This window comes from Myripristis murdjan, chromosome 23 (assembly GCF_902150065.1).
Source record: "Myripristis murdjan chromosome 23, fMyrMur1.1, whole genome shotgun sequence".
In the NCBI taxonomy this organism is placed as follows: Eukaryota; Metazoa; Chordata; class Actinopteri; order Holocentriformes; family Holocentridae; genus Myripristis; species Myripristis murdjan.
The window spans coordinates 24,715,731-24,739,899 of NC_044002.1; the positions used below are offsets into that span (position 1 = coordinate 24,715,731).

Here is a 24,169-nt window from a genome sequence, read left to right on the forward strand (position 1 = left end):
ACATGTAACATGCACAGTATAGCAATCAATCACAGTGAACAGGAAGGCTAATTTTATGAAAAAGTGACAGAAAGGATGATTAAAACCCTGTTAGCCTAAAACAATTCTGATAAACAGAAAACAGATCTCAACTGGAATAAAAGGAAACAAACAGGCAACACAAAACAACCTCCTTATCAAAGTCCAAACCAATATCATTTATCACAGCAGCTTCCCACTCCAGAGAGCAGAGATCAAGAGTTAAGGAAACGTTCATGATTAACTTGACAGAGCCTCCAGAGCCCTCAGGTCAGAGGTACAGGTCACTCACATTCAGAACCAAGAGAGCTAAGTTTTGTGCCTACATCCATCAGACTGATGAATGGCTGATCTACTGACCTATTTATTTATTTATTTGTATGTTTTATACAATTTTTATAATCTTTTTTAACTAGTCCCTACTCTTTCACTGATGTGTATTTTTAACTCACTCACCTGCCTGTGGGACGCATTGTGTTATACTGTCGTTTCATATTGTGCTGTGTTGTCTTGTATGTGTCTGTGATGTCAAGTTTACGCACTGATGCTCTGCACAACTGAAATTCCTAACGGAATAATAAAGTTCTTTGAATTTAATTTAATTGAATTGAACCGAGCAGCAGCCGTCCTGCTCTGTGACAACAGGCTTCAAAACTTTCCTGTCCATAAACATGTTCATCGCTTTGACATTAACACACACATGCTGAGTGTTAGGTTTCGATTTTTTGAACCAAAATAGTGAACAGTTTTTTTTTCTTGTCACACTTTTTCTTTTGTCTCATTACAGATAAATTAATCGAAAGTAGGAATGAATGTGCTGAATACAGAAAAACAGAAATATAAAGTTTTGGTGACAGTACCTTTTCATGTTGGGAGTGATCTGCTGCCACACCGAGAGGTGACAGGACGTCTCTGTGCCGTCGTCAAACTTTCTTTAAGTAGCCAACATTCAAACCTCTAGTCACAAATAGAGGCTTATTCCATCGTATTATCTAATTATAACTAAATCAAATGAGAGTTAACATCATGGGCCTGAAGAATAGAGGCTTACTCTGTAAAGTGTAAAGTGAAGTCGTCTGAGTCACACTGATAAGTGAAAGTAAGAGAGAGAGAGAGAGAGAGAGACAGAGAGAGAGAGAGAGAGAGAGAGGTTGAAGGTCAACTCTGTGTGAGGGCGTATCAAACTGCCACAACCTGATGGGCTATAAATGAGCTGCACACACACACACACCCACACCCACGCGCGCACACGCACACCCACACCCACACCCACACACGCCCACGCACGCACGCACACACACACACACACACACACACACACAAACGCTGCTTGAAGTGTTTTATTGTATTTTTTCATGTTTCATGTTTTTGTTTATTGTACTTTGATGCTTTGACAAAATTGTTCTTGTAACTTTAAAGCCAATAAGGCCTTTGAATTGAACTAAAAAATCAAACATACAGAGAGAGAAAGAGGGAGAGAGAGAGAGAGAGAGAGAGAGAGAGACTTTTTTCCAGAGTCCCTAAAGGGTTTTTTTTATGTCTTTTTTCTTTGCTTTAGTCAGTATTTTTCATTAAAAAAAAAAAAGTTTTGTGTTGTGTTGTTTGAACATAACACTGACACCTGGTGGCAGCATGTTGGCACTTCAGTCTGGTTTTCCTCCAAGGCCACTGCTGTGTGATTGGCTCAGCAGCTCACGTGGCCACAGCGGGAAACAACAACATTTTGCAAACACAGGCTCTTATCGGCACAAAATAAAAAGTCGGCCCATGTGCATAAATTCATCTAAATGGATCACAGCTGCTGCACCAAAAAAGGCAAATTCAGAAAACTCAATGTCTTCTAGGCTAGAGACAGATGTGCCGTCGTAGGTGTGACACTCACTGACTTACTGACTGATATTTTATTTATTTATTTATTTATTTGAAGACAAAAAATAAACCACCGCACACGTTAATAACTTTACTATAACTTTTTGGGGCAGACAGAGAGGAAGACCACTGCACAGCATCCTGTACATAGTTCTTATAGTGGTTGTTGTTTAAACGTTTATTTTTTCTCAGCCTCTCTGTTTTTTCTTTTGTTATTTAATTTATGTCTGTTTGCACTCTTTTTTTTTAATTTAATTTATTTAAGAGAGAACAAAGTTTACCGGAGTCAAATTCCTTGTATGTGAACGCATACTTGGCCAATAAAGCTGATTCTGATTCTGATTGTTGTTGTTGTGACATTTGTATCCAGTTTATTTCGCTGTGTCTGTTTCCACTGGTGTTGATTTCCCGGTTGGGACGCATCACAGAGGACATACAACAGCGACACCTGGCGGCCAAATTTTGACACTGCAGTGTTCCTCCGCTGTGAGCGCGCTGCTGTTTGTCCAGCTGAGCGGCCACGCAGGGAAACACTGCTGCACATACATGAGCTGCTACTGACACACAACAACAAGTCAACATGAAAAAACATGTTTTAATGTAGCATCCACAGTTTTACAACATGGTACTTCATGGTAACTGTGATTATTACACTCACGGTTTTGCTATGAGAATGATTACTAAAATGAAACAAAAAATTCAATCTCTGACTTCACAATTCTTTTTAAATTTAAAATTAAGAACTAATAATCACCAATGTTCTCTACAATATTGATTAACAAAATAAAGCACCTCGTTTATTTCTCCCCAGACACAATCAGCAAATCAAGAATGTTGATTTTTGTTTAGCAGCTGACACCAAAGTCCAAGAAAGTCACAACTTCCCACCACAAACACAAAATCCCACTTTCAAGCAGGGTGACAAAAAACACATACAAATTTATTAAAGATACAGACACACACACAATCACAGATCAGCAAGACATAAGCAGTAAAACAAGCCACATCTTTTCAGTAATAATTTCTGAATAATTTCTACAAACCTATAATCCATTTTTCCCTCTGATCAATTGGGTTTTAATCCGTCGCGCACACATCTTTATTTCTACCAGCATAGTTTTTACAGCATTTTGAGTTTCATACAAAATGTCTCTAAATAAGTTGTTTAAAATTTCTGCACACAGCATTTACACTATGGACTTCCTGGATTTTCAAAATAGGGTTAGGGTTAACTGTTAACAAAGGTTAACACAACCAAACTTCAGATGGACATATTTTTACACATACATACATATCTTTTGTATATTTTTACAAAAGAGTGACAATAAGTAATGAATAAAAATAATCTCAAATAGTATACATTTACAATAAAATTTAATTTTAGAAAACTGAATTCATCTTCAGTAACTAGATTCAAATCAAATATCCATGTTGTTGTACATGTGATGTTAAAATCATGTTCAGCTGTCTGACACAGGGAATATAAGAATAATAATACACACTTTAATGCTGGAGCTGGAGGAGAGACTCCTCTGACAAACAAAAAACTAAAAATCTGAAGTTCAACCTGCTGCCTTGGACATTTCATTTAAACCTTCATTTACCTCTGGACTAACACTAGCCTTCAGCCTGGAATCAAATAATTTAAATCAAGATTACGGTTAATCTAGAACTATTTCAGACCAGAGAGTTCCAGAAAGTGATTTGGACTTATTCCAGTTTAAAAGGGCATTTTAGTTTGCGACTGGGCGTAGCCTAATTCCCGTCTGGGAAACCACTCCACAGTTGTGGATCAGAAATGAAATCAATTCAAATGAAATGGCATCGCAAATCACTGGGCTAGTTTACAAGCATTTGGGTTCATTTTCATATCTAATTTTAGAGCTTAACTAGAGTTAAGCTCGGAAAGCAGCACGGAAAAAAATATTTTTTCATTCATCATGTTAGCCTATACTTCTGCCGACTTCTCAGTCATTTTTAAGCTAACAGGTGCCGTGACAGCGACTCAGCAGCACAGCTGGTTTTTATCTACAACAAACTTATATTAACAGTTATATTTCAATACAGGCTACTGCTTTCCAGTATCGGCGCCAGAACAAACATCTGTCTTTTCATAAACTCACCGGCAGATGTTTTATTTCAGCTGGGGGTGTGTCACTCCAATTTAACGTCAGCTCTGATTAATGTGGCTAAGCAGCAAAAGTAACAACAGTAAGCAGTCACATTAAGGCTGAACAGAGTTATATAATCACCTTTTCAGGCTGTTACCACTTTACCTCTGAAATAAAGACGAGTTTTCACAGATGTGGTGATTTATTAAATGTGTATTTCAATGTACAGATGCAAACCATCAATGGCCAAGGAAACTCATAGACTAAACAAATTAATAACGATTGATAGGCTAATTAATAACTGATAACATTAAGGCATTAATAAAAAGAACAAAGGTATAGCAGCACATCTCCTTGGAAAATCTGACAGGTACTGTCCGTGGTGCTGAATCTGCCGTGGCGGCTATTGTCCGTGGTGCTGAATCTGCCGTGGCGGCTATTGTCCGTGGTGCTGAATCTGCCTTAGTGGGTACTGTCGGTGGTGCTGAATCTGCCTTAGTGGGTACTGTCGGTGGTGCTGAATCTGCCGTGGCGGCTACTGTCCGTGGTGCTGAATCTGCCTTGGCAGGTACTGTCCATGGTGCTGACTCTGCCTCAGCGGGTACTGTCCGTGCTGCTGACTCTTCTGAGGCATTTCATTCTCGTTATTATAGAAATTAAAGCTCCATAAAATTCATGGAGGATCTTGTTTAGCTCTTCTTTACTTACAGTTGAAAAGTTTTACTTCACCCTCTGAACAAAATTGACTTTTTTTTTTTTTTTTGTGGGAATTTTTAAGTGGTTAATTGTTTTTAAATTTCAGGATAATTATGGGTATTTTCCCTGTATCATAATCTAACACATTGTTGGTTGTTTTTCTTCTTCATCTTTATCATTTTATTATTTATTTTATCAATTTCATGCTAATTCTCAGGTCATTTGTTGCTAATTTGTTCATCGCCTGCATGTATGTTTTTCAAAGAAATTATCTGAATTTGCTCACGTTTCAAAGGGTTAGTTGAGCTTTAAAGTCTTTAAATGTTATTTTTCATTAAGAACTGAAGCGGTCAGTGGGCTCAGATCTGTTCTCGGGGGTCGTCAGATTGTCATCGGTGCTTCTCATTGGCTTATTTTCCATCTTCTCGCTCCTCACCTGTGTCTCACTTCCATAAACCTGCAGCTCCAGGATCCACAGATGTATCGTCAGGGCTTCTCATGAGGAAGTCTGTATATGATTTTAAGAGTACAAAGTAGGCTATAATCCTCCACCACTGCTTTACATCTGGCATTTGGAATAGCAGCCGGTCACCGCTTAGGGAACTGAAACAGAAGGCTATAAACAACACCAACGCAGTTTAGTTTCCTAAATTTATTTTCCTCAGCAGTCAGAAAGTTTATATCCAGATGATTTGGTTATGAGTTTATGAGAATTTGCTGGAAATGCTCAAATAAAGTTACATTTTTTTAACCAGCAGGTCCAAAATAAATAAATACACTATATTACCAAAAGTATTCGCTCACCCATTCAAATGATCAGAATCAGGTGTCCTAATCACTTGGCCTGGCCACAGGTGTATAAAATCAAGCACTCAGGCATGCAGACTGTGAAACAAGACATTTGTGAAAGAATGGGCCGCTCTCAGGAGCTCAGTGAATTCCAGCGTGGAACTGTCATAGGATGCCACCTGTGCAACAAATCCAGTCGTGAAATTTCCTCGCTCCTAAATATTCCACAGTCAACTGTCAGCTCTATTATAACAAAATGGAAGCGTTTGGGAACAACAGCAACTCAGCCACGAAGTGGTAGGCCACGTAAAGTGACGGAGAGGGGTCAGCGGATGCTGAAGCGCATAGTGCAAAGAGGTCGCCGACTTTCTGCACAGTCAATTGCTACAGAGCTACAAACTTCATGTGACCTTCAGATTAGCCCAAGTACAGTACGCAGAGAGCTTCATGGAATGGGTTTCCATGGCCGAGCGGCTGCAGCCAAGCCACACATCACCAAGTGCAATGCAAAGCGTCGGAATCAATGGTGTAAAGCACGCCGCCACTGGCCTCTAGAGCAGTGGAGACGCGTTCTCTGGAGTGATGAATCACGCTTTTCCATCTGGCAATCTGATGGACGAGTCTGGGTTTGGAGGTTGCCAGGAGAACGGTACATTTCAGACTGCATTGTGCCGACTGTGAAATTTGGTGGAGGAGGAATTATGGTGTGGGGTTGTTTTTCAGGAGCTGGGCTTGGCCCCTTAGTTCCAGTGAAAGGAACTTTGAATGCTTCAGGATACCAAAACATTTTGGACAATTCCATGCTCCCAACCTTGTGGGAACAGTTTGGAGCGGGCCCCTTCCTCTTCCAACATGACTGTGCACCAGTGCACAAAGCAAGGTCCATAAAGACATGGATGACAGAGTCTGGTGTGGATGAACTTGACTGGCCTGCACAGAGTCCTGACCTGAACCCGATAGAACACCTTTGGGATGAATTAGAGCGGAGACTGAGAGCCAGGCCTTCTCGACCAACATCAGTGTGTGACCTCACCAATGCGCTTTTGGAAGAATGGTCAAAAATTCCTATAAACACTCTCCTCAACCTTGTGGACAGTCTTCCCAGAAGAGTTGAAGCTGTAATAGCTGCAAAAGGTGGACCGACATCATATTGAACTCTATGGGTTAGGAATGGGATGGCACTTCAGTTCATAGTATGAGTAAAGGCAGGTGAGCGAATACTTTTGGTAATATAGTGTATATATATAAGCAAAATGCTGAAGTTGAGTAAAGTGGGAACTTGGATTCAGAAATTATGGAAAGGGGGAACTGAAGCCAAAAAAAAAAAAAAGTTGGATAACCTCTGTTGTCCTGCATGAGGTTTTCAGCTCATTCTGAGTTCTTTTACAAAGCTACTGAAGAAAGTAAAAGGTGTTTGAAAAGGGCCACCACTCCTCTGGGCCAGGTGGTGGGTTTTCCTACCAAATCTCTGGAGTGAAGGTCTGTGTGATTGGTCCATCCAACAGCCCAACCACCATGACCTTTATTCTACGTCACGGTGCGTCTGGATCCAGGGTCCCATGTGATTGGTTAACTCAGATTCTGGCACACTACAAGACACGGTAGGGACCTTCTAACCCAAACCTGTGGGGGGGATTATGACTGATAACGTCCATTCAGTGGTGGGAAAACAGTCAAATCAGGAGGAGCCTAGAGGGACGTCCCAATTTTGGACATGAAGCACCAAAGTTGGGCAGATTCCACAATAAAGGAGCTTTACTTCCATAAGAAGCTCCCCTTTAACATCGTCAAGCGGCGGGTCTGTACTCAATTCCAGAAACAGAGAAGAACGGATGACAGAAGAAATTAGCTTTACATTTGAACTCTTAGTGTCTGTGGCTCTGAACAAACAGAGTGAGATTTAAACACAAGCTGACATCAGGGAAACACTGGAGTTAGTCACCAATGGAGCTAAATAAATAAATACACGGCATTACCAAACTGAGAAAAAACCAAACCAAAGCAGAGCTTTGAGGGGCGCACGGGGACAGAGGTCTTGTTGGTCATAAAGCAAACCAGACAAAATGGTTTCCCCTCCTGATTGGAGGAGCGCTGATTGATTTCACCTGCCAGTCTCGTGGACTCCAGGCAGAATGGATGTGCTCACCGCTCCACCTAGAGGCCAACAAGGTCATGACAGGCATGAAGAACTGAAAACATTGTGCCATCATCATCGGTTTACAGTTTTTCTCAATTGCTTAGACACAATTCCTGGAACAACTCACCATTTTCTCAAATCTTCACACACAATTCTAAAAACTCACCCCCAACGGTACAAACATCCAACTTCTGGGTCCCAATTAGTTTTTACCCTCAGACAACACACATAAGCTGTCAAAACACAGACTACATGAGTGTTTGTTGCACACTGGAGGGATTAATTCAAAACGCTGCCACCAAAATGTCCACAATAGGTTTTATTCACAGTATTTCCATATTCAGCACATATACAGGTTCATCAGCATCGGCAACAGCATCAGCATGATCTTGTCTCAGGTCAGGGTCAGGCCATAGTATTTGGTCAGCATCACACATTATGTCTGCTCTTGCCAGGCAGCATGGGAAATACCCCCCCTTGTGGACCCAGTATGGCATGGCGGTGGAGGATGCCACGATTGCTAATAGCTGCACACGTGGTGATGCTGCCTCCCCCCTCTGGCCTGGAACTTGTGTGATTGCTCGGTGTCCAATGATGTTGCGGCCCCTTTTGCGCCTTTTTGTCAGATTGAAGCCTGCTTCATCGATAATAATAATAATAATAATAATAATAATAATACATTTTATTTATAAGCGCCTTTCACAAACACTCAAGGACACTTTACAAAAGATGAAACAAGCAATAAAAACACAGGTAAAAGACTAACTAAAAAACAATGGAAACAATGCAATTACAGAGAGTACGCAGTTTTAAACAGATGAGTTTTAAGTCTAGATTTGAACAGAGGGAAAGAGTCGATGTTGCGGATGTCCGGGGGGAGTGAGTTCCAGAGTTTGGGAGCAGAGTGGCTGAAGGCTCTGCTCCCCATGGTGCTGAGGTGGACGGAGGGCACAGAGAGGTGGATGGAGGAGGAGGATCTGAGGGAACGGGAGGATGAGGCAATGTGGAGGAGGTCCGAAAGATAGGGTTAGGGTTAGGGTTAGGGTTAGATAAAGATGTACTCATGAGGGTCAGCCATGGCATCCATCTCAAAGCTTCTCTACAGGAGTCAAAAACACACATTTGACTTCAAACACAGTACTGTGTGTATTGGAATGAAAGATGGGCCTTTACTCTGCATACTATAACATTTCTGTGTTGTATAGCAATAACCTGCACATATTAGAATCGTTGATCCTTAACCCTGTCAGAATTCCTCTCAAAAGGCACACGGTAAAGTTGCTTCATCCTCTTCCTCTTCCTCTTTTTGGCGTGGTTGTGATCCACTGTTCCAAAGCACATGAACAAGCCTCCAGGCCTATTTACTGACCCACAATTCTGACTGGTGTGTTAACAGTTTTTAGGTCGAGCGTTTGCACCTGGAGAAAGGTGTGGTCTCTGAGTTTAGGTCATGATAACTTGAGTTAATTAAATTGAGAGCGTGTGTTTGCTGAATGAACACACTGCAGTGAATGATTTATCTGGCTGCTTGGGTGTAAGGTTTTGCAGAAAGAGTTTTGAATATTGAAACGTGTGGAAACAGGTGAATTGTGTTTATGGTTATGGAAAATGTGTGTGTGCTTCTGGGAATGACAAAAAGGTTTGGGTTTTTGTGCTACAGGAACCAGTTTTTGTGTTTTAGCAATCGAGAAAAACTGTAAAATCATCTCCAATAGTTCACATTTACAATAAAGTTTAATTTTAGAAAAGTGAATGAATCCTCAGTCAGTAGATTGTGTCTGGTTCAAAGTCTGCAGATCAAATATCCATGTTGTTGTACGTGTGTGTGTGTGTGTGTGTGTGTGTGTGTGTGTTTGTGTTTGTGTGTGTGTTTGTGTGTGTGTGTTTGTGTGTTTGTGTGTGTGTGTGTGTTTGTGTGTGTGATTGTGTGTGTGTGTGTGTGTGTTTGTGTGTGTGTGTGTGTGTGTGTGTTTGTGTGTGTCTGTGTGTGTGTGTGTGTTTGTGTGTGAGTGTGAGTGTGTGTGTGTGTGTGTGTCTGTGTGTGGGTGTGTCTGTGTGTGTTTGTGTGTGTGTGTGTGTGTGTTTGTGTTTGAGTTTGAGTGTTTCGTTACTCCATCTGACACAGAGACACTGAGGACCCGAGAAAATAAGTGTTCAGCCCAACCCCAAACAGAGGGTACAGAGGTTCAGTGAAGGTGCTGCTGAAGGTGTGGAGGTGGATCAGGGCGTCAGAGGAGACACTGTAGAAGGACAGAGAGCCAGCAGGCCAGTCCAGATACACTGCTACTCTGCCAGAGGAGGAGGATGAGGAGGAGGAGGAGGAGGAGGAGGAGGAGGAGGAGGAGGAGGAGGAGGAGGAGGGACGGACAGGAACGACTGTTCTTCTGTTTTTGTGTCGGGCAGTGAAACCTCTTCTATCAGAGTACTCTAGACTCCAGGATTTGTCGTTTCCTCCAAGCCTGCAGTCATCACTGTCTCCTCTTCTGCTGATTCCTCTGTAAGTCACTCCGATATTAACCCATTCCTTCCACTCGACCTCCCAGTAACACCTCCCAGTCAGACCAGTTCCACACATCACCTGACGATAGTAGTCAAATCTCTCTGGGTGATCAGGACATGGCTGCTCCTCTCCCACCAGTCTCACCTTCCTGTTGTCCTCAGACAGGAGGAGGTGTCTGTTTGCTGTGTTTGGGTCCAGTTTGACTTGACAGGAATCTGATGGACAGAACAAAACACAATATAGACACAAGTTTGATCTCAGCTCACAACTTGTTCAGCTGATCCAGATATTTGTTTTTAATTTGACTATTATTATGAATTCTTCAGTGACTATATCAACTATCCATTCACATTATGGAATGTGATGAATGGATGTCAAACTGCTGTATAGAAGTGTAGCCCAGAGCGGTTAAACCACCAATAAATAAATATCTGAATCAATATTTAGAACGTCACACTAAAACACTGGGAATAAATAAATCAATATTTCATATGTTTACATGTTTTTGTGTTTTAAAAAAGTTTCATGGAAAAACAAGGGAATGTTTTGTGATAAAAAGCCAATAAATGGCAGTTTAGTGTGACTCAGCCAATCAGAGGCTTGAGCCCGCCTCCTGACAGCCTGGTGGCGGGAGTGAAGGTGGAGGGGCGGAGCCAAACGTTCATGTTGAACTGGGAAGAAACTGAGTTCAAACAGCGGAGAAATTCATTTGAAGGTGAAAAACAGAGAGAGAAGGCCGAGTGTCCGAGTGTGTGCAAACTGGGAGCATGAGGCTTTATGTTTGCTAGCCGCCATGCTAATTCTTTCTGTGTTGATCTCCATTGACTTATGCTAAACTGTTAGCGAGCTTAAGTCTGCTAGCTTCAATGCTAAAATGGCTAAAAGTGTTGGTGGCCTGAAAACTTGATGTGAGTCGGTTCAAAGAGATTCTGCTGAGATGCAGACATGTTGTGTCCTGCTGCTGTGTGGGAAACATTATTGTTTGTTAGTTTGGATGAACTGTGTGTTCTTTTTGTACATTATTGTGGCTGAGCTGCTGAGGAACAGCTGCTGGCTGAAAATCCACTGTTAGCAAAGGAGTTTGAAGGGACGCAGAATATTTTAAAGCTGAAATTTATGACGTGATTTATGTTTCTCATTATGCTCCTTAGTTACAGATGAGTTTGTACTGAAAGTATTAGCTCTCTAAATTATTATTTTGATGATTTGGGATAAAAATATGATTTTGGAATTGATGTGAACTTCATGTTGTACAACAGAGATTTGAATTGGAGGATAAGTTGATTTTCTTCCTTTAACCTGTGATCAGAAATGTTCATGGAGCAGCATGAAGGTCCCCTGCAAACATGCCCCAGTGGGGCCCACACAGGCTTTTTGCGGGCACTGTGGGTTAGGGCCAGCCCAGACCAAACCTACACAGGCCCAGTGCTGGCTTGCCCAGGCAAGGCCCAAAGCTCTGAGCTCACCACGGGCTCTCCGTAAGCAGCCCATAATAGTGGATTGCCCACAGAAAGCCCATGTTGGCCCAGTGTGGGCCAGCCCATTTGGGTCCAGAGCAACTTTTGTACCGTTGGGCCCATGCTGGTTTTGTGCAGGCAGCCCAAAGTCATTTCCCACGCTTTGGCGGCTTTTTTTTTTTTTCTATGTAATTTGAAATTCAGAGAGACACAGCATTTATAGCCTCTGCACAGAAAGCATAAAAAATCCATTATTTGAATTGGATTGTGTCTGCACATGATCACTTAAAAACTCATGAACAAATATTACTTTTTGTTTTTAACAAGAAAAGTCTCTGATTTTTAATAGATAATTGATGTTTTAAAAGGTTTAGCAGGGTTCAAAATTAACAGTTTACCATTTTACAGTTGCTGGTAAAAATATGTCTGGCTTCCAACCATTGGCTCATAGTCATAAAAGAAAGAAAAAGTGAAAAATAAATAAAAAAAAAACTCAATTAAAATCAAAAAGACTCAAAGCTTTAAAAGAAATATATGACCCTGCATATTAGGAACAAAATTAAATGGTTTATTATTTTATTATTATTTTTTATTTATTTATTTATTTACGCTACAAATGTAAAGTTCAATGACTGCGACAGAGCGCTACATGCTTGGAACTATTTTTTGCTGAAGAGGTGCCATATATCACTACGCACTTGAGCCTCTTCACAACATGCCGCACCAGAACAGAACGCAACTGTTACGTCTCCTGGCTGAAGGTGGTGTTTTCCCGAGGTGAGTTTTAATTGGAATGTTTCATCTTAAAGTTTAATGTTACAGCAAATATTGTCATAGTGTGTGTTCTCCTGGGATTGTATTTGAATATGGTTTTAGTTGATTCCGACCATTCGCCATTTTTTCGAACTAGCTAGGTGACTGACCAGGTGACTTCACTGATCATCTCACCTTGTATCAGAAAGGAGGAGCTAATCAGTGAAATCACCTGAGGCCTGTACCATAAAGCTGGATCTCGGCTTAGTGAGCTAACTTCAGGCTTAACCCTGGCTTTTCTGTACCATAAAGGTGGCTTACTTTTTATTGGGCTACGTTGCCGTGGTAACATATGCTGAACACCTAACCTGCTCCAGAGCAGGTTAAGTTCAGGATAAGAGCTCAGCAGGTAGAAAAGCCCCACCTGCTGACCAGTCAGCTCTCTTGGAAAATGGCCTGCCCATTTTCCCTTTCTTCTTCTTTTATAAAATTCAAATTAATACATTTTACAATTCTTCTTGTATTTTTTTTAACTTATGACTCCGCACTGCCCAACCAATAATTGATCTTGTAGACTGATGTAATATTTTTTATAAAAAAATGTTTTTGAAAATAAATGAGGAGAATTTAATTCAGAGGGTTAAATAAAAGTCTGATAAAATACACGCCAGCCTCTGGGCTCCTTTAGGTTTCCATTAGTTTGCTCATATTTAGTATTTAGGGTGTCTGCCCTGAAAAGTCCACATGAGAGTTGGTGTCAAATGTTTCACAGTCTTTAAGTGACAGTGAAATAATATTTTAACCAGCAGAATAAACACGAGGCGTCAGATGGTTTATAAAATGAAATATCAAAACCGGTTGAATCAAAGTGACGATTCTGCTGAAACTCAAACTGAGGGCAGACCTCCACCAAGGGTCTACCCTCACTATGAGAGAGGGCCAGTTCCTCTGCAGGAGTGTGTGGCTGAGTGGGAGACACATTCATTTACTGAACACGCAAATGTTACTGTAGTCAGATCGACTCGTGCCGTCATGGTGGGGAAGTCAGATTATAATCGCACTAATTTATGCATTGACACAGTCGGCGATTTTTGCCAGCATTCCTTGCGTCTTTTGGCTACTGCAACTGTGTTGCTTTTTGCCTGGATTATTGACGTCTGCTCCGCCGTTGTAAAGTATGCGGCTGGTCACATGCAGCAAACACCGCCCTTTTTATGTGAGCGCAGATCTAGATTGGAAAAGCCTGGGTTGAATTAGTGAGTTAAGAGCCGGCTTTATGGTACCGAAAATCTGGAGTGTGGATGTCTGGTTAAGTGAAGCCAGATAAGTAAGAGAAAGCCCGGCTATGTTAATCTAGCTTTATGGTACAGGCCTCTGGTGGAGGTCTTGGTTGGAATGAAAACCTGCAGCCTCTCGGCCCTCCATGGCACAGGATTGGACACCCCTGGGCTAGTGGTCCTTATGATCCTGTTTCTCACAGGGTTTCCGCTACATGTAATTCATCGTGGCGCACCGCCACGGCAAAATAAAAGCCGCCACACCTTCGGAATGATGATTTTTTTTCCTTCCAGATGTTAAAACAATTTTAAATGGATATATATACACATATATAGGCTATGTAGCCTTTATTTGCGCAAATATACGTATCATAATCAGTTTTAAATGATAATTTAAATATCATGAAATGTTACATTACACTGCAATTAACTTTAGTCATCACCCGCCTGTTTGATTACTATTGCTGTGCGCTTGCAGAGGGAGAGAAAAGGGCAAGAGAAAGGTACCTGGGCAAGATTAAATTTAATCCAATTTTTTGGTCAAGCCTGTGAAAACGACCCTAATGTTATCGTTAATGTTATACATTGTAGGGCCTAAATTTGCCAAATAAAAGGCAATCTATTTTTTTTTTAACGCCGAATATCACCAAATTTGACATAATTTGAATGAAATGCTGTTTTTGTGTGGAATATGGATGTATGTCTGGGGAAAATCACATGGAGGGAAGCAAATCTGGGAGGCACAACCCCTCCAGTGGTTTCACCTGCACCACCAAAAATCCTAGAGGAAACCCTGCATATAGCATATAGATACTGCTTACTACACCCAGTATTTTATATAGGCCCCTTTACTTTTATGTTTCAGAGGCTGTAAGAAAATGCTCCCTCCAGCCAAGTCCTCAGGATTTTGAAGTTGAGGATGAGATTAAGGTTTGGCTACGGAATTCAAGAGACAGTGGGTGGACGAATGGAGCGCTACCATCGTCGGCTGACTACCCAAGAGACCTTGGGGGAAGAGTGAGCTTTGCCAATCAACACATCACCTCAATAGAAGTATGGACATGTTAGCAGCACACAAGAATATATTTTCAGCATCAGAGGTCAGAGTTTTTGCAGTTTTTGCTTTTTTTTTTGTTTTAAGTATGGGCTGAAAAATGTGCCACTAGTAACTGAATTTGAATCATTCATATTTGAATTTTGACTGCAGTTCCTCTGATGTTCCGTTGACCATGTTTAGTAGGAAGAGTTAGGGGGTCACCAACAGTATGTAAGTCTCTACATTTTCACCTTACTACCCCCTGCTGTCTGACACTCTCACCCCCACTCCCGAACGGACTGCAACTGCAACTGTTACACTACACACTTCACTACTGATAGATAGCAACACGCAAAGACTGGAGGGGAAAGGCCGGATCAAGTCGGACAGTTCCTGAATCCCAGTACCGGGCATCAGGTTCTGCCACTTGGTTCATGGTGTCATGCTGACCCTGAACCTCCGTCGGAGTGAGTTTCTCTTCATTGTATTGGCAGCTCAAATGGATGTGGGTCAGTGCCTTCACGTTCTCATCCATCCATTCATTTTCTATTTCCTTTCTTACTTCTATTTATTACTAATGCACACTTATGTTCATAATTGTAATTGTATATTGTAAATAGGAGTGTATATATATTCTTTCTATTTTTATTTCTTTTTTATCCATTTTACTTGCACAGTGCTGGAGTTGTCACCGTTGCATTTCACTGTTACTGTACTTGTACATCAGGCATGTGACAAATCAAACTTGAACTTGAACTTGAACTTGATGATGTCTTAAATGAATAAGGCTGTAATGTGCAGAGGAGAACATTTTTCATTCAGTGTAATGTGTTTGTATTTAATAAATGAATTGATTTGAATCCTTCTGACTATTGTACATTTTTGACAATGCATATATATCAATGACCGCATCCATTTTAGATGTATGGAACTCCCAAAGGAAACTACACTAGTAGCTGAGATACATTTATGTGTGGAACTGATTTATTGTTGTAGATTAATTTAACTGCAAAATCAGTGTGGGCCTAGTGAGGGCAGTGAGGGCTTCCTGAAGGCTAGGTAAAGCCTGCCTGCTGTGCCCCTGTAGCCAGCCCTAAGTGGGCCCATACAGGGCCAGTGCAGGCTTCCTTAGGGGTTAATGAGGGCTGCCCATGCAGGACCAGCACTGACGGGCCAACGTTTTGCCAATGAGCAAATTCTCAGGGGACCTGCGCGGGCTGCCCACTGGGGGCCCTTAAGACTGCCCAAAGTGGGCCTGTAAAGGGCCATTGCAGGCCTGTTTGCTGGGAGTGCTACTTCTCCCACGAGCTGCAGTCTGATCATAATGTGAAGCTGCTTGAGGAGCACGGACTGGAGGATCTGGACAGGACGGAGCTGTGCACGCTGCTGCTGCAGAACGACAACTTCATGCTGCCGCCCGTAAGTCCGAGAAAGATCAGTTAATGATGATATCCAGTGTGGTTAGGTTCACATTTCTCGAGGACTCCTTTGAATTCTTTGAAAGATAGACATCTGGCTGCATGCACGATTGTTGTGATTGTACCCACATTTTCTCGCTGTTAATTTTTTTCCTAAAAGATATGCAGCGAGTACAACAAAGGCGACGGGCCGTTTGGCGAGTGTCGGGACGGCGACGGCTGCACCAAGCTCCACATCTGTGAGAAACACCTGCATGGAGACTGTTCCTGCTACAAGGCGCACGACTTCCACGAGCCGCATCCGTCCAAAACGCTGCAGGCCCGAGGCGTGCCTGCCCCGCTCATCAACACCCTCAAGTATGTTTATATTAACAAAGAGGCTCTGAGAGGCAACAGGGGCAACAGAGGCAACCAGCAGCATCCAGCACGGGCTAATGCAGCTTATGCTAACAGCGATGATGGACCAAACAAAAGACCGCGGAATGATGTTCAGAAAGGTAAAGATCGTAAGGCAGTTCTACATCAGAGGGACGTCTCTCTCCTCGGATTTTCATGCCAACTAAGCTGACAGAAACATAACATACGCCTGCAAACCCAGACTTGTATTCATGTAAAAAATATCAGATTATTACCTAAAATTGTACTTTTTGCTTGTGTCCCTTCAGATAAAACTGAGATATGCTTGTACTTCATCAAGGGACACTGTAAACATGGCGGTGAGTGCTTCACAGTTAGACTGATGCAAGGAAAAACGGGATGGGACAAAAAGTGGATTCACTTGCGTATCGTGTTTTTACACCTGGTTTTTGGTTATTTCATTAGATTTTGTTAAAAATAATAACCTTTGTTTCAACTAGACCTGGATGATAAATGGATCAATTCGAACTTATTTTTGAAAACCCCCCTCTGAATCATAAAATCAGGATTTAAACAACATGTAATGTTATACCTCTGCCAAAAAAAAAGACACAGTTCACTAATTTAAATAGAACCTGCATGCCCAGAAATGCATAAATGCACAAATTTGTGAGTGGAAAAACAAGAAAAATCTAGATTAAAATCATAAAAAGAGTGGGGGAAAAAAATGAGACTTTATTTTTTGGGGTATCACACAGCCCTAGATTCAACACGAGGCTGAGTCGATGATTGTTGGGTGAACTGCTCCTTTAATTTCATCTTTATCCATATTATATGTAATATATATATTGTATATTTTATAACTGAGGTGTCTGGTGATGTTCTCGCCTTAGACAAATGTTTTAAAGCCCACTACAAGCTGCCGTACAGATGGGAGCTCAGACAGGGACAGCAGTGGACCGCTTTGCCCGACAGCGAGGAGATCGAGAAGGACTACTGCGTCCCTAAGAAAACATACAGGTACGCTGCTTATTTATGGTTTTTAATGTGTCACATGTTGATTTTGCTCATTTTCCTGTGTTTGGAGGACATAGCATCTCTTATTGCCTCTGTTTCGGCTCTGCAGTCGTGGCGTTGAGCCCGTTTGTTTCGACACGATGACCCGCGGGTCGAGCGCAGTGCGACGCCTCTCCACCGCTTCCTCTGTCCTGCACCCGGACTTCGTCCTCACCACCGAGTGGCTCTGGTACTGGGAGGACGAGTTTGGGAACTGGAACCAGTACGCCTCTGCTGTGAGTTAACCAGAGCCAGACTCACTTTATTCATATCAGGTTTTAAAATCTTATTTTTAAGGCATAAGGTGGGTCTTAACAACAAGGTTAAAAAATCTGCCAGAGAGATGAGATAATCCCAGTTTCACTTGTTTCATTTTTTTTTTTTTTGTCTGGGAACAACTATAAATGTGTTGAAACAAGGCAGATCAGCCTCTAGGATCAAGAAAATGACACTTGATTCATGAAAAGTCTGGAAAAAACCAAGTCTCAAATCTCATTCCTACAGATTTTCGAATTTGTTTGAAGAAAAACAAGATTTTAACTCCGAGGACAAGCAGAAAAAAGTGGCCTAGATCAGATTTTTTTTATGCCAGTGTAAACAGCATTAAAAGAAATTCATTGAACATCAGGGAAACATGAGGACGCCAATACAGTAGATCTATAGGAAGACCCTTTTCTACCTTCTTGCCCTCCATCTGAGCAGCTGACAGACTTCACACCCATTAACATGGAAACTACTAAAGAAATGAAATTTCATTCATTGGACTGTCAGGCAAATGACATTTTGAGTTTTATTTTAATAATCTAAACTCCCGGTCTGCAGAGCACGGTGCAGGTCATTCAGGGCGTGATTTTGATATTTTAACAGCGGAATAAAATCCTGGTTTCTTCAAGCGCCGTGTTCAGAAAGGTTGTACTGATTCTCCTCATTATTCATGGCTGTGTTTTGGGTCTAACATGCAGTAAACCTCAGCTTCAGTGAGCTTCAGACAGCAAAAAAAAAACAAAACTGCAGCACTGACTTCAGAGCTGCTTTTTGCTGCTCGGTCACTTTGAACTGCGTCAAGACAGCAACACTGCAGCTGTCCCCTGGGCGATGGACACAAGAGACTTTGCTTTTTCCAAAATGTGAAAATGACAACTGAGCCGCTTGGAAACTAGAAAAGACACACCTGTGTTGCACTGGGTTTTTCACCGGGCCCTTCATGTTGTTCAGCAAGATCAAATCTGAGGAAAAAATCAGAACTGGGTCAACTTTCAGCTGCTTTTTAACCTAAACTACTTGTTCCAGTGTAGATTTTTTTTTTGTTTAGCCATGTAACTGTTATGAATTCTAATTTTACCAGATGGTAAAACTGAGCTGTACCTGCTTTACCTGACCTGTGTCACAGACTGCCGGACACTCAGCAGCCAGTATCAGCGGCGCAGAGCTGGAGCAGAAGTACCTGAACGATGACAAGAGCGTGGTGGAGTTCACCGCCGGGTCACAGAAATATTCACTGAGCTTCAAGGGTGAACAAGAGTTAATTCAAATGACCTCATTAGTTCCAGTTCGCCATTCGTTTCCCGTGTATTTCTCAGCCATATAATCACGATAACATCTCCCCTTTTTTCAGACATGATACAAACCAACAAGCAGTACGGCACCAAGCGGCTGGTTAGAAGACGACCTGCCTTTGTCTCGTCGGCTGATGCAGCAACAGCCAAAGTGAGGTACTGCTGATGGTTGTGGAATGGAGCGAGGTTCATTGAGGATGACTTATGTTTAATATTCGTCTTTACTGAGTCAGCTGCCTCAGGAGGAATGAAGGCAGTGTCAGACCGGCGGCACCGCGGTCAGCTCTCACGGCTCTCCCACATCCTAAGAACTTTATAGGTTTCTGAAGGACACTGAACATAGATTGGGACTTATCATGGATTCAGTCTGAAGACAGAAAGTCTTTGTAATAGCCGAAATAGCTATCCTAGCCTTGGAAGACAGGGCAAGCTGACGCCTCTGCTGCAGCCTGTCTACTGGAACGCCATATAAGGGAGTGAGGTGCTGTGGAAATTAAAACAGAGATCAGATTTTTTAATACATTCCCACATGCAGTTATGGGCCAATGAAAATCTGACATGAAAACCTTTTTTTGGATTTGGAGAGGCTGCCATCTAGAAACTGGTGCATATATCTGACTAACCATTAATACTTTGAACAGTCCATGTATGTATCTCAAAGCTCTGAAAAAATCAAGAAGCTGGGGCAAATACAAAGTTGTTTTCTGAAGGCCCAAACATGGTCGAACACGAAACCCGTGTAATTTCTTTTTACATTTTTGAGGGGCTGGCATGCCTACCAGTTATGACGTATGACAGATGTTTTTGTATATTCTGAGAGAGTAGGTGGAGGTGTATTATCGTACCAAATTTCAGTTTCCTATGTGGTGTAGTTACTGAGATATTGACACCTGAAAATGGAGGAAAATTAAGGATGTGCGAAAAATCAACCAAAATCGACACATAACCCCCTCACTAAATTGGCCATATCTCAAAAAGTTTCCATCCGAGCAAACTAAAATTTTACAGTGTGCCTATTGGATAAATAAGGAACAACTGGTGAATTTTTCAGAATTTTTTGAGACCCAAGTGCGTGGTATGTCCTGAAAATTTGGTGAAATGACATGGAATGACCCAAAAATAAACTAAAACACTTTAAAATCCACTTTAAAAACTAATTAAAACTAAACTGAAGTTGAAAACAAGGGTAAGGGATGTTGTTTTCATGGGAAAACAAAAACTTCTAAATATGTAATGATGATGAATAGAGATTATTTTTAGAACTTAATAAATGACTGGAGGGGGACTTTAAAGTTTGAAGTTGCTGTTTTTGAGAAGTTAAGATGAGATGACGCTGCAACCCAGCGGTCCTCAACCCAGTCCTCAAGAGACGCCCGCAGGTTTTGCTTGCTGTATGAACACCTTCTCCAGATCGATCTGGGTCAGGAAATCTCTGGATTGGGTGTGCAGGAGTAGAAACTTCACAGGACTGGCGTTTCTCGAGGGCTGGGTTGAGGACCACCTGACCACTACCCACTGAGCAACACAGGAACCTTCAATGTCCTCTCTGTCTGCAGGAAGCCTCAGTCCAACAGCAGAGGAGTACCGGCATACTGGGACAAGACACAGATCCCTGAAACAGGATACAAGGTACCGCGTTAATGCTCTGTACCCCCAGCGTTCATACTGCACCTCAGTGAGAAAAGTCACTCCAGGACTCTTAAACATCTAAACATCTGAGGAACATGGACATTTTGCAGTTTAAACCCTAAACTGGCGTTAAAAAGTCCTTCCATCACTCTGAAGTAGGGCAAGGCAATGTCAGAATCAGAAACAGAAGTACTTTACTGATCCCCGAGGTAAAATTGTGTATCATTTATCAATATTACATCAATATTGTGATATGAGACTAGATACCATGTGGGATTTTGGATGTCATAATATCGTGATGTAGCACAGCACAGGTGTTGTCCTTTCTTGGTTTTAAAGGCTGCACACACTAAAGGGAAGCAGTTTTCTGAATTTACTAGATTGTTGTAGCTGCCATGTTATTTGCTACTACCTGCTTGGTCATCATATCCACATTACTGATGATTATTTATCAATATTATGTGAAAACACCAACAGTCACCCATGCAATATTGTCATGATATTTTGAATATTTGTTTGAAGGATCGCGTTCTTAAAGTCATTGAGATCAATATTTTTTTTATGCAATGTAAGGAAATTCTGCACGTCTCTTTCAGCGAGTCTCCCTGCAGAGATCCTCCGAGGAGTTTAAGAGGATCGAAGGTCTGTTCTGTAACACGATGGCCGGCTTTGACATTGTGCAGATTGAGAGGATTCAGAACAAAAAACTCTGGGAATTTTACGACTGGTAAGACTTCATACTGAATGCTAAAATGTCACTTTCACATTGCTCTTACTCACTTATTTATCTCACAGGGCCGTGATTTGTTTTTCTCCATTTAAACCTGAAGCTCTCTCATTTGACCCATTTGGGTCAAATGGGGTCAAAAACAGTGGCTATGACACGTGGAGACAGTTCTCCAGACGATTATTAAGACTTTGGCGACACAAATCTCTGTAGGGCCAGCTGCACCAGGTCATTAACCACAGGCTCTTTCTCTTTTTTTTCCTTATTAAAAGTCAAAAGAATTACATGAAGAAGAACAACGCCGGACGAAATGTGCAAGAGAAAAAGCTTTTCCATGGCACGGACTCGAAACACGTACACGCCATCTGCCACGACAACTTCGACTGGAGAATCTGCGGGACTCATGGAACAGCTTTTGGCAGAGGTGAGCTGAACAGATGTGTTGCTTAACACTTTGTCGGTAATAAATGATGTGTGCTTCTGCCGTTTTTGGTTAAGTAAGAAATTAATCCATTGAGTTCTAATAGGAATGAATAGCCACCTCTATGTCACTCTTAAAGAAATACTCCAATTTTTTGGCCAAAATTCCCTTTTTCTGTCTTACGCTCACCTGATAGAGCATGTACCACTTACCAAGGCCGAGTCCTGATCGCAGCATCCTGGCTTCAAATCCGATCTCAGGCCATTTGCTGCAGACATGTTTTTCAAATCTACGAATACATGATACATAGTATACAGTAAAATGTTGGGTTTCATTCTGTGGCTGGATCGAGCCGTTCCAAATAGGACTGCAGTGTTACCTTCTGCCACTGTATAGCAAAGTGTGGTCCACTAAAGGCCCACTCACATTGGCAAGTTTGAGCCCGTATCGTGCTAAAGCCAAAATCCCCCCCTCCCCAGTCCCCTGCTGGCCTGCACTCACATTGCCTTTTTCCCAAACGCGCCCAAGCACGATTGCCCCCGGTGTGCACGTCATCACGTTGAAATACGACAACAACAGGCATGGCCCGACGTCATTATAAATCAATGTAGTTCAAATACATTCATCATGTCTTCCTTTTAACTAAAAAACGTTTTTGGTCCTTTTAATCAGACATGGGATGTTTATTTACCTTGACAGTTTCGGAGGTAACTTCCTCCTTCTTCAGAAAGGTCCAACTGACAGCCGGAGCGGCACCTGGCAGATCCGGCAGACCGGGTGACCGGGTGACCGCACACCGCGTGGTGCCGCGGCCAGTGCCGGCCGGTGCCGACGCGGTGCCGGCCAGCACCAGGTCTGCCGGATCTCCGCACACACAGACTGCTGTACTTTCATTATAAACCGACTTTTGTTTACGCGGTTTCAGCAGCACAACGGACAGCGACACAGACAACATGGTTGATTATTGATTGCGCAACGCGGCCATTCGCCGGTAATCGCGCTGCGCACATTAAACAGTTTTGCAGAGGCAGGAGGAAAGTTGCATGATTTACATCCGCGCACTGCGTGCGTTACCGTGCATGTCCTCATGTACGCGCCCGTACCGTGCAGAAGCACACCCCTTCCAACCGTGCCAGAGCGGGGGAAGTGTACTGTATTCAAGCACGATACGGAGCGATCACACTGGTCAAAGAATCCGGATTTTAAGGGCAATCGTCCTTGGGCGCGGATCAAACTTGCCAATGTGAGTGGCCTCTAAAACAGGGTTCCCCAACCCAGTCCTCAAGGACCCCCTGTCCTGCAGGTTTTTGTTTCAGCTCTGCTCTTTCACTCCTGATCCATTTAAGGGCTTCATGCAGATTGGTTGAAGCAGATCTACCTGAACAGGGCATGCAGGAAGATGCGTGGGCCTTAATTGGGTCAGGTGTGCAAAAGCAGAGCTGAAACCAAAACCTGCAGGACTGGCGGTCCTTGAGAACTGGGTTGGGGAACGCTGCACTAAAAGACAGAAATAATGCTTTCTTTCTATCTTTCTTTGCTAATATTCCAAAATAAAGTTTTATTGGAAAAGTTGAAATTATGTGAATGTTGCTCACTGTGATCACAGTCATGGTCACCAGGCAGACCTAAAGCAAACAAAATGATCTTTCTCTTGCTCTCAGGGAGTTACTTTGCCCGGGATGCCAAGTACTCACACAGCTACACCGGCCAGTCAGACGTCAAGTCCATGTTCGTCTCTCTGGTGCTGGTGGGCCAGTACACCCGCGGATCCTCCGACTACGTCCGACCTCCCTCCAAGGACGGCGGTGACGTGCACTTCTACGACAGCTGCGTGGACGACGTCCGCAACCCCTCCATCTTCGTTGTGTTCGAGAAGCACCAGATCTACCCGGAGTATCTGCTGCAGTACCAGGAGAAGACCTCCAACATCTTCCGCGACTATTACGGCGCAGCATCACCACCAGCACCAAAACCAGTTTCTGCTCCGGTCAGACAACCTCGTCCTCAGGTCACACCGGCTCGTCCTCAGGTCACACCGGCTCGTCCTGCTGCCAGACCGGCCACCTCCTCTTACTCAACAGCTTACTCATATCCTTCATCATCAGCTTCCTCATCAAGCTACAGCACAAATAACCAGCAAGAGTCATGTGTCATCCTTTAGGAGCAAATGTGAAGCGAGATCATGTGTCTGCAGTCACACTGGTGGTGGTGGTGGTGGTCGGGCGGGGGCTGTGGGCGTCTACATTAATGCAAAGAATCTCAAAGTCTGTTATTTTGTCAAATTTACTAATAAGTGCAATATGTCATTTAACTGGCTTGAATTACATGCAATGCTTTACATGGGCACTACAATGTTGTGAAA

General features: G+C 42.5%; 1 protein-coding gene across 1 annotated transcript in view; it reads right to left on the bottom strand.

Annotated features, from left to right (window-relative positions):
• The window catches only part of LOC115355360 (NACHT, LRR and PYD domains-containing protein 3-like), a 237,381-nt gene that overhangs the window by 23,466 nt on the left and 189,746 nt on the right, over positions 1-24,169 (bottom strand). The window lies entirely within an intron of this gene.